We start from the raw sequence: 7,043 nt of genomic DNA on the forward strand, positions 1-7,043 counted from the left end.
ACTTAGTAAGCCTGGCATGAGATGTTTGTTGTTCTTAGAAATAATTATACCTCTTTTGGAACTCACTTTATCTTGCATCAGGTTGGTTACAACTATTTTACAGTGCGATCATTTTATTGTGTACATCATTATACTATACACTATAATTCTACTATGGACTATAATACAGAGATATACGCATTTAATTTGATTCATGGAATGTAGATATGCACAACTGATAATGTCTTACAAGTCAAGTGTTGGAAATGTCCACCATCTTCCTAAAGACAAGTCCGAACCAGTCACCATATTTTTTGACATTCGTCATAGGACTTCAGGGTTAATGGAATTCAACCTGCTGTAATGGTTTGCTCTAAGTCTTGTAGAGTATGTCAGTTTGCTCGATATACACTTCCTTTCAAATAATCCCAGCGAAAGTAGTCTGATGATGATAAGTCAGGGGAACAAGGGGCCACAGATTTTTTTGATCATAAAATCACCAAACCTTTCTTACAAAAATTCCATGGTGTTTTTGAATTTGTGGCTTGTTGACGTGTCTTGTTGCAGGTAACAATACTGTTCATCAGAATGGAGAAGAGTTACGAATTTCATAATTATATCCTGGTATCCGAACTGTCAAGGGTTTCATAAAAAAAAATTGATCCCACTATTCATTGTTGAAAAACTGCACACCAAACCCCTACCTTTTGTGAGTGCAGTGGCAATTTATGTAAGATGTACAGATTTTGGGTTGACCAATATCTATTATTCTGAATATTGACATAACTGTTAAGCTAAAAATACACGTCATCACTAAGAAAAGAGTATGCCTATCCCATTAAATGATGTGTTTGATAAAGTGATCGCACTTTAATTAACGTACTGTGCCTAATTTGGTAACTTTTTAAAATTTAGTTTTATTATTATTTTTTGCTTTATTATCAATTTTTTTTTAATATTAACACTTAAAAATTTAATAGTAGACTTAGAATTGAACAGTTTTTTTTTGTTATATATTGGATACATTTTTAAAGTTTTTTAAAAATAATTATGTATTTAGTAATAATCAGATCTGATGGGTTATTAATAATTATAACGACTATAAAAAAATTATTTTTATTGTTAGTTAACAATAAAATCTGTTTTTAATTTCTTTTTTATCAAAGGTATATTCATTACTTCTTTTTTAATCTAGCCTATTGTCTTTTTTCATCAGCAAAAAGTGGATAAAAAATTCATAGATACAAGCATAAATAATTTTAGATTCATTTAAATGTGTATACAATATTTATTATAGTAACTTATAAAATTGTTAGTTTTTTTGTGATTTAAACACAATATATGAGCAAGTGTAAAGTGTAGTTCTAGAAATCAATTTTATTTTAAAAATTGTACATTCATAAACTGCCTATTTAATTCTGATAATTAAATCAAAATTTATGAAAATATGATTCTAAAATAATAGAACATGAGAGCTGGACAAAAAATTTACATCTGTTACAAAGTGGTAAGAAAAATTATTTGATATTACAAAATAAATCCCATATTTTAGTTACTATAAATTTAATTTATTTTTTTTTTTAAATATATTTTTTATTTTTACAGTATGAAAAGCAAATTTTTGCCACCAATTATTTTGCAATTTGGTGTTTTATTAACCATAAAATAATTAATATCAAAATATACAACAATCAGCACCAATATGTAGTAAATAATTAGATAGAAAAAAAAAGTAAAATAAGTTTTGTTACATTGTGTATCTGTTAACACAAAATTTACTTTGGCACCATTTACTTATGTTCTACTCTAATCAAAATGTGCAACTGCTTGGTTTTGTAACAAAATTTATGGGAAAAAAAATTTTCAATTATTTTATTAAAATTTAACTTTAATTTGAAATAAAAATTATTTATAAAATAAATTAATTTAAAATTGAAGAAAAAAAAAAGATGCCAACAGCATGCGGTATTCCCAAGCGGTCACCCATCCAAGTACTAACCGCACCCGACGTTGCTTAACTTCGGTGATCAGACGAGAACCGGTGTGTTCAACGTGGTATGGCCGTTGGCAAATAAGTCTCTTTAAATTATGTTACATTAGTTTCACAAACGTTTAATTTACAAATTAGTTTTGTAGTAAGTTAAATAATTTACTTAGATTTACGGAATAATTAAAGCTTTGTATATATATTTTCATCATACATAAATTGAAATAAAAATTAACAAGACAATTTATTTTTTAATAAAAGCAACGAAAAATAATCTTATTTTCTTTTGCCACAAATAAGAATATTTCCCTAACATTCTAATTTAAAGAAAAGATTATATACCTGAATATTTAAATAAAAATAATACTTAGTTTATTTTGCGATCACTCTATAAGAAGATATAAAAACCGTTGTATTTAAAAATTATAGTTTGTTAAAAAAATAAATACATACATTTATATTACTTATTTGTAAAATATGTAATATAGTAGATGGTATAGTCGGACAAAATTTAAATAAAAATTGCCCGAAAAATATTCTAATACTTTATGGTCAATTAACTGAATTTTAACTTTCAGTGCTGTTACATCTTACAGTACAGAGCTATTCATTACCTCATAGTAATTTTTACAGATGGTATTAGAACGCTGTATTATTTTTATAAATAAACTAGCTTAATAATTAAAATTTTTAGAAAACAATATTTACTTTTAAAATTTTGTAGTGATCCTAAAGTCCCGTATATGTGCAGTATAAATTAAGAAAAGTAATTCTCTTCTAATGTTCAGGATTTAATTGACCGAGGCTAATTTATGACAGTAAAATCATATGCGGTTCTTTAAATAATAAAATTCATAGTAAGGTTTTCCGTAAAAGTATGACACCGTAACCAGTTGCTGTATTTATAAAACTAAAAAAATTATTATAAAAATTAATACGTTTAATAACATAAAATCTGCAGTAATTAATCACAGAACTACATTCGGCGATATGACTTGGCAAACGAATCTGAAATTTAACACATTTGATTTCCTATTAAGGTAAAAGTCTGATGTGGAGACCACATCTTGACTTCCTTGTACGCCTATTAAATTACATATACACATTTTTTGCTGCACTTCATTTAAACTTATTTCATTTAAAAGTGAGTTACGATCCTCCAATTCTTTATTAGATAGTTAACATAGTTGCTAAAATATTAGTGTTTATTAAAAATAACTATAGTGACCTTTTCCTATAAAAAATTAAATCAGTATAAGGCACCTAAGATCCATATTGCTGTAGCTAACAAAGGGAAGGCGTGGACTTCGGGGCACCGATTTGAACCATACTGCGTGTGTGAATAGTACACTTGTACATTGTTTACGTGTCCATCACAAAATATTAACACGCAATATTCTGTTATACACAAGAAAAATAGCCCTAAAAATTTCCTTAGTATTTTATATTAGTTTATATATTAATTTTGTTTCACGTCGCTGAATGACATATGTGGTGTAAGTGAGAACGATCTGTAACCATGCACACATCGGTTCGAATCCGATTTCATATATATATTTTTTTAACTTTTTTTTAATTTAAATATATTGATTTATTAATAATTATTAACCTGCGATTGTAAAAATTGGTGAATTAAAATGAAAAGTATATAAAATTTTATTTCACTAACTTCTGATTTTTTCATTTTCTTTTTGTATTGTTATTATTGAATTACTATTTATTGTTAAAAGTTTTTTTTTTACAATCAGAGATTAATAATTATCAATAAATCAATATATTTAAATTAGAAAAAAAGGAGATGAAGTCGAATTCGAAACGAGTGCCTTCCACTTGCAAGATCCAAATATTTAATTAATTAAAACTTTATTTAGCTATAACTCTGGAACCAATGAAAATAAACACTTATGGTATATCGTAGAAAAATTGTTAACGAGGACTTACTACTGCAGTTAAGAAATAGTCTAAAATCCAAATGTATCCACTTTATTCAGAGATCTGACTGTATACACATTTTTGCCCAGTCGATTGCAATCAAAAGGTGAGGTGCACAACTAGATGTTACAACAGTCATAAATACAAAATTTCAACATTCTACAGCTAATCGTTTTTGAGTTATGCGAGATACGTACGTACAGTCGCACACCGAAACTAGTCAAAATGGATTCAGGGATGATCAAAATGGATATTTCCGTTGAAATCTGAAAACCGGAATTTTTCGCGATCACAATACTTTACTTCGTACCAGTAAGTAAAAATAGCGTGTGCTCTTAATTTACGCTCCGACTTTTCTGTTAATTGTACTTTATTAAATAAATGTTTCTTCAAAAAACTAAAGAAAAACAAAAAAAATAAATTTTGTTTATTTTTAACTGAACCCGAATCCGCGTGAAACGCACAAAAAATCTAATTTAACAATAGAATAACTAATTATTTGTCATTCCCTCACCCAACTTGAGAAATTTTGGACTAACGGGATTCCGGTCGGCAATTTTTCAACTTTAGTTGGGAATGATTATTTAAAAAATGAAAAACTATTATGTTCCCCTATGGTCAGTTGATAAGAAAATATATAGAACAATAAAAAATAACCGTTATTAGGATATGGTTGCGAACCATGTGAGGTAAGAAAGATGTAACATCATATTTTAAAAGCTTCCATAGGTGTACATTTCATTTTCTTCTAATTTCCCAATTGTGTAGGTTGTCTAAAAGGTATTGGGTCTTTGGAGGCCAAAATTAAGAATACATTTGTTGTTATTGCATTATGAGATCACATATGCATCTTTTTTTCGATGACGTTCTACCATTTTTCCGGGAACACCATAATCCTGAAATTAGAAATTCTTTGATTTCTGGTCAAAAAAAAATAAAACAAAAAAACAGTTACACGTGGTTTTCACAGACCTCTTTTGAACCTAACTTAAGATCATTCAGGGAGTTTCTGCAGAGTCCGAAACAAATGATAGCCTAATGGTGATAGGTTTGAGCTATAAGGTGGATACATTAAAACCTCCCAGTCAAATTCTGACGGGTCTTTAAAGATGTATGCGGTCTGGCGTTGTCAGCGTAGTATACGACATCCTTTATATTAACCAGTTCAGCTCGTTTCTTTGAATTACTAGGTGCAATCGCGCTAACTGTCGATAGTACAGGTCTATCGATCTGCCTGGCGGCAGCACCTAGTGATACACGATTTCCTTTCAATCCCACCAAACGCACAACATAAGTGTGGGCATCCGTGTGACCACACTTATCTTGGGCATCAGTGTGGGCTTTGCCAAGAGTGTGGAGTTTCTCCACACTCTCGACGAAAAGTAAACCAGTTTTCATCGCTCGTAATCAATCGCTTCAGAAATGGCTCGATTTCGTTACGTTTCAGTAGAGATTCGCAGATAGAAATTCGATCGAGTCAGATTTTCTGAATCAGATCATGTGGCACCAAAATGTCGAGCTTCTTTTTGTAGTCAGCTTTCTTCAAATGGTCTAACACCGTTTGATGATAGATGTTTAGGTCATTCGCTGTTATGACTGCTTACATGGTCGGTCTTCCTCGATTTCTGCCAGAATACGCTAGCGCTATTTCGTGCACAAAAGACTCAATATTTTTTAGACTACATATAATATTTTTCGTTGGCATAATGTACTGCACAAAATAAATATATCTAAAAAAAATGTTTCTATTTAAAAAATTAGCCGAATTTTTTAAACATGAAAATTGGGTGACTTTTACAAGACTTTATGATGCCTTCCTTATTAAATTTATTCTTTATTATTTTATAATTTAAAAAAAAACAGCAATTTCTGGAGTATAATGTTTCCCTTTATTAAAACGTCTTTCTGCTGCATTTCATTACCTTTCATTCTTACTATTTCTTATAGATATGAAAAGTCGTAAACTTTATACGTACACATAAATTTAAAGAAACCTAATTGAAAAGATTTGCAGCAATGAGAAACAAAAATATCAGCAATGTAAAAAAATATTGGTTAATTATAGTATAAGCAAAACTAACCGGTAAGAACATCAACATAAATTTATTTGCCTTGAGGCAGGTCCTTTGCATCATCTTTATATCTATTCGCTTCTATTTCCAGCTAAATTATTGTGTTTTTGACAGCTCCCACTGTCTTTTATGTCATCTTTAACTTTTACTCTTTCCGACTTCTCTTAGACCTTTCATTGATCGTTTTCGAACTATTTTAATCAGTTTTCCTTTTTCGTCCCAACCATTTAGCTTTCCTACTTTGAATTACTAAATTAATCTTCTATTTCCATTCGCTCTCCTCTCGCAGCTTTTCTTTCTCTAGTTTTGATTTCACCCTGTTTCTCAGAGTCCACATGTTTATATAAATATACTCCAACTGTAATACTTCAAAAGATACCAACTTACTTCAAATACCAACTTACTTCTTAACAATAGATTCTTTCGATTAAACGCCTGGTTAGCTATTATTATTCTAACTTTTTCTTAATTTTCACTTTCTGATCTTCTGACAATATCGAGCCTGTAAGTATCTGTACTGTTTTAACTAATCAATTCTTCTTTTTTTATGTAAAACCTTTTTAACTCAGTTGTCTTCTATCGTTATTACTTTTGTCTTCTTAATATTTTTTTTCATTATGTCATAATTTTTCTAAATTTTGAAATCAACAACTGAAAATCCTGCTTTTCATCTCTTAAAATCACCATGAGATCTGCAAACCATTTACAATTTATTTTCCTTTCTTCTACAGTGATTCCTTTATCTAATTCTACAACATTATTTATTATATCATCAACATACACGAGTAAGAATCAATTTCTCAAACATGGTTACCACTAATATATTAATAAATTATTAAATGCTATTAAAAAGTACAAATCCATCTTACCAGTAATTAATTTTAAACGTTTCAAGATTTTTCAGTCCTTAGACCATCGTCAGGGGATTAAAATATTATTATAAAATAAAGTTAAAAAAATTAAAATATTAAGCAGTCATGACTGATTGTTAGTTATCAGTATACTAGTTATCAGTCATGACTGCTTAATATTTTTATTTTTTAACTTCATTTTATAATGATATTTTAATCTCC

The 7,043-nt window shown here is 29.0% G+C and overlaps 1 non-coding gene across 1 annotated transcript; it reads right to left on the bottom strand.

Annotated features, from left to right (window-relative positions):
• Positions 1 to 1,929: 1,929 nt before the first annotated feature.
• LOC142328490 (5S ribosomal RNA) lies at positions 1,930 to 2,048 on the bottom strand. Its single transcript, XR_012757287.1, has one exon. It is a non-coding gene; the product is annotated as a 5S ribosomal RNA (ribosomal RNA).
• Positions 2,049 to 7,043: the final 4,995 nt, after the last annotated feature.

The sequence above is a fragment of the Lycorma delicatula genome, chromosome 7, assembly GCF_047948215.1.
Source record: "Lycorma delicatula isolate Av1 chromosome 7, ASM4794821v1, whole genome shotgun sequence".
In the NCBI taxonomy this organism is placed as follows: domain Eukaryota; kingdom Metazoa; phylum Arthropoda; class Insecta; order Hemiptera; family Fulgoridae; genus Lycorma; species Lycorma delicatula.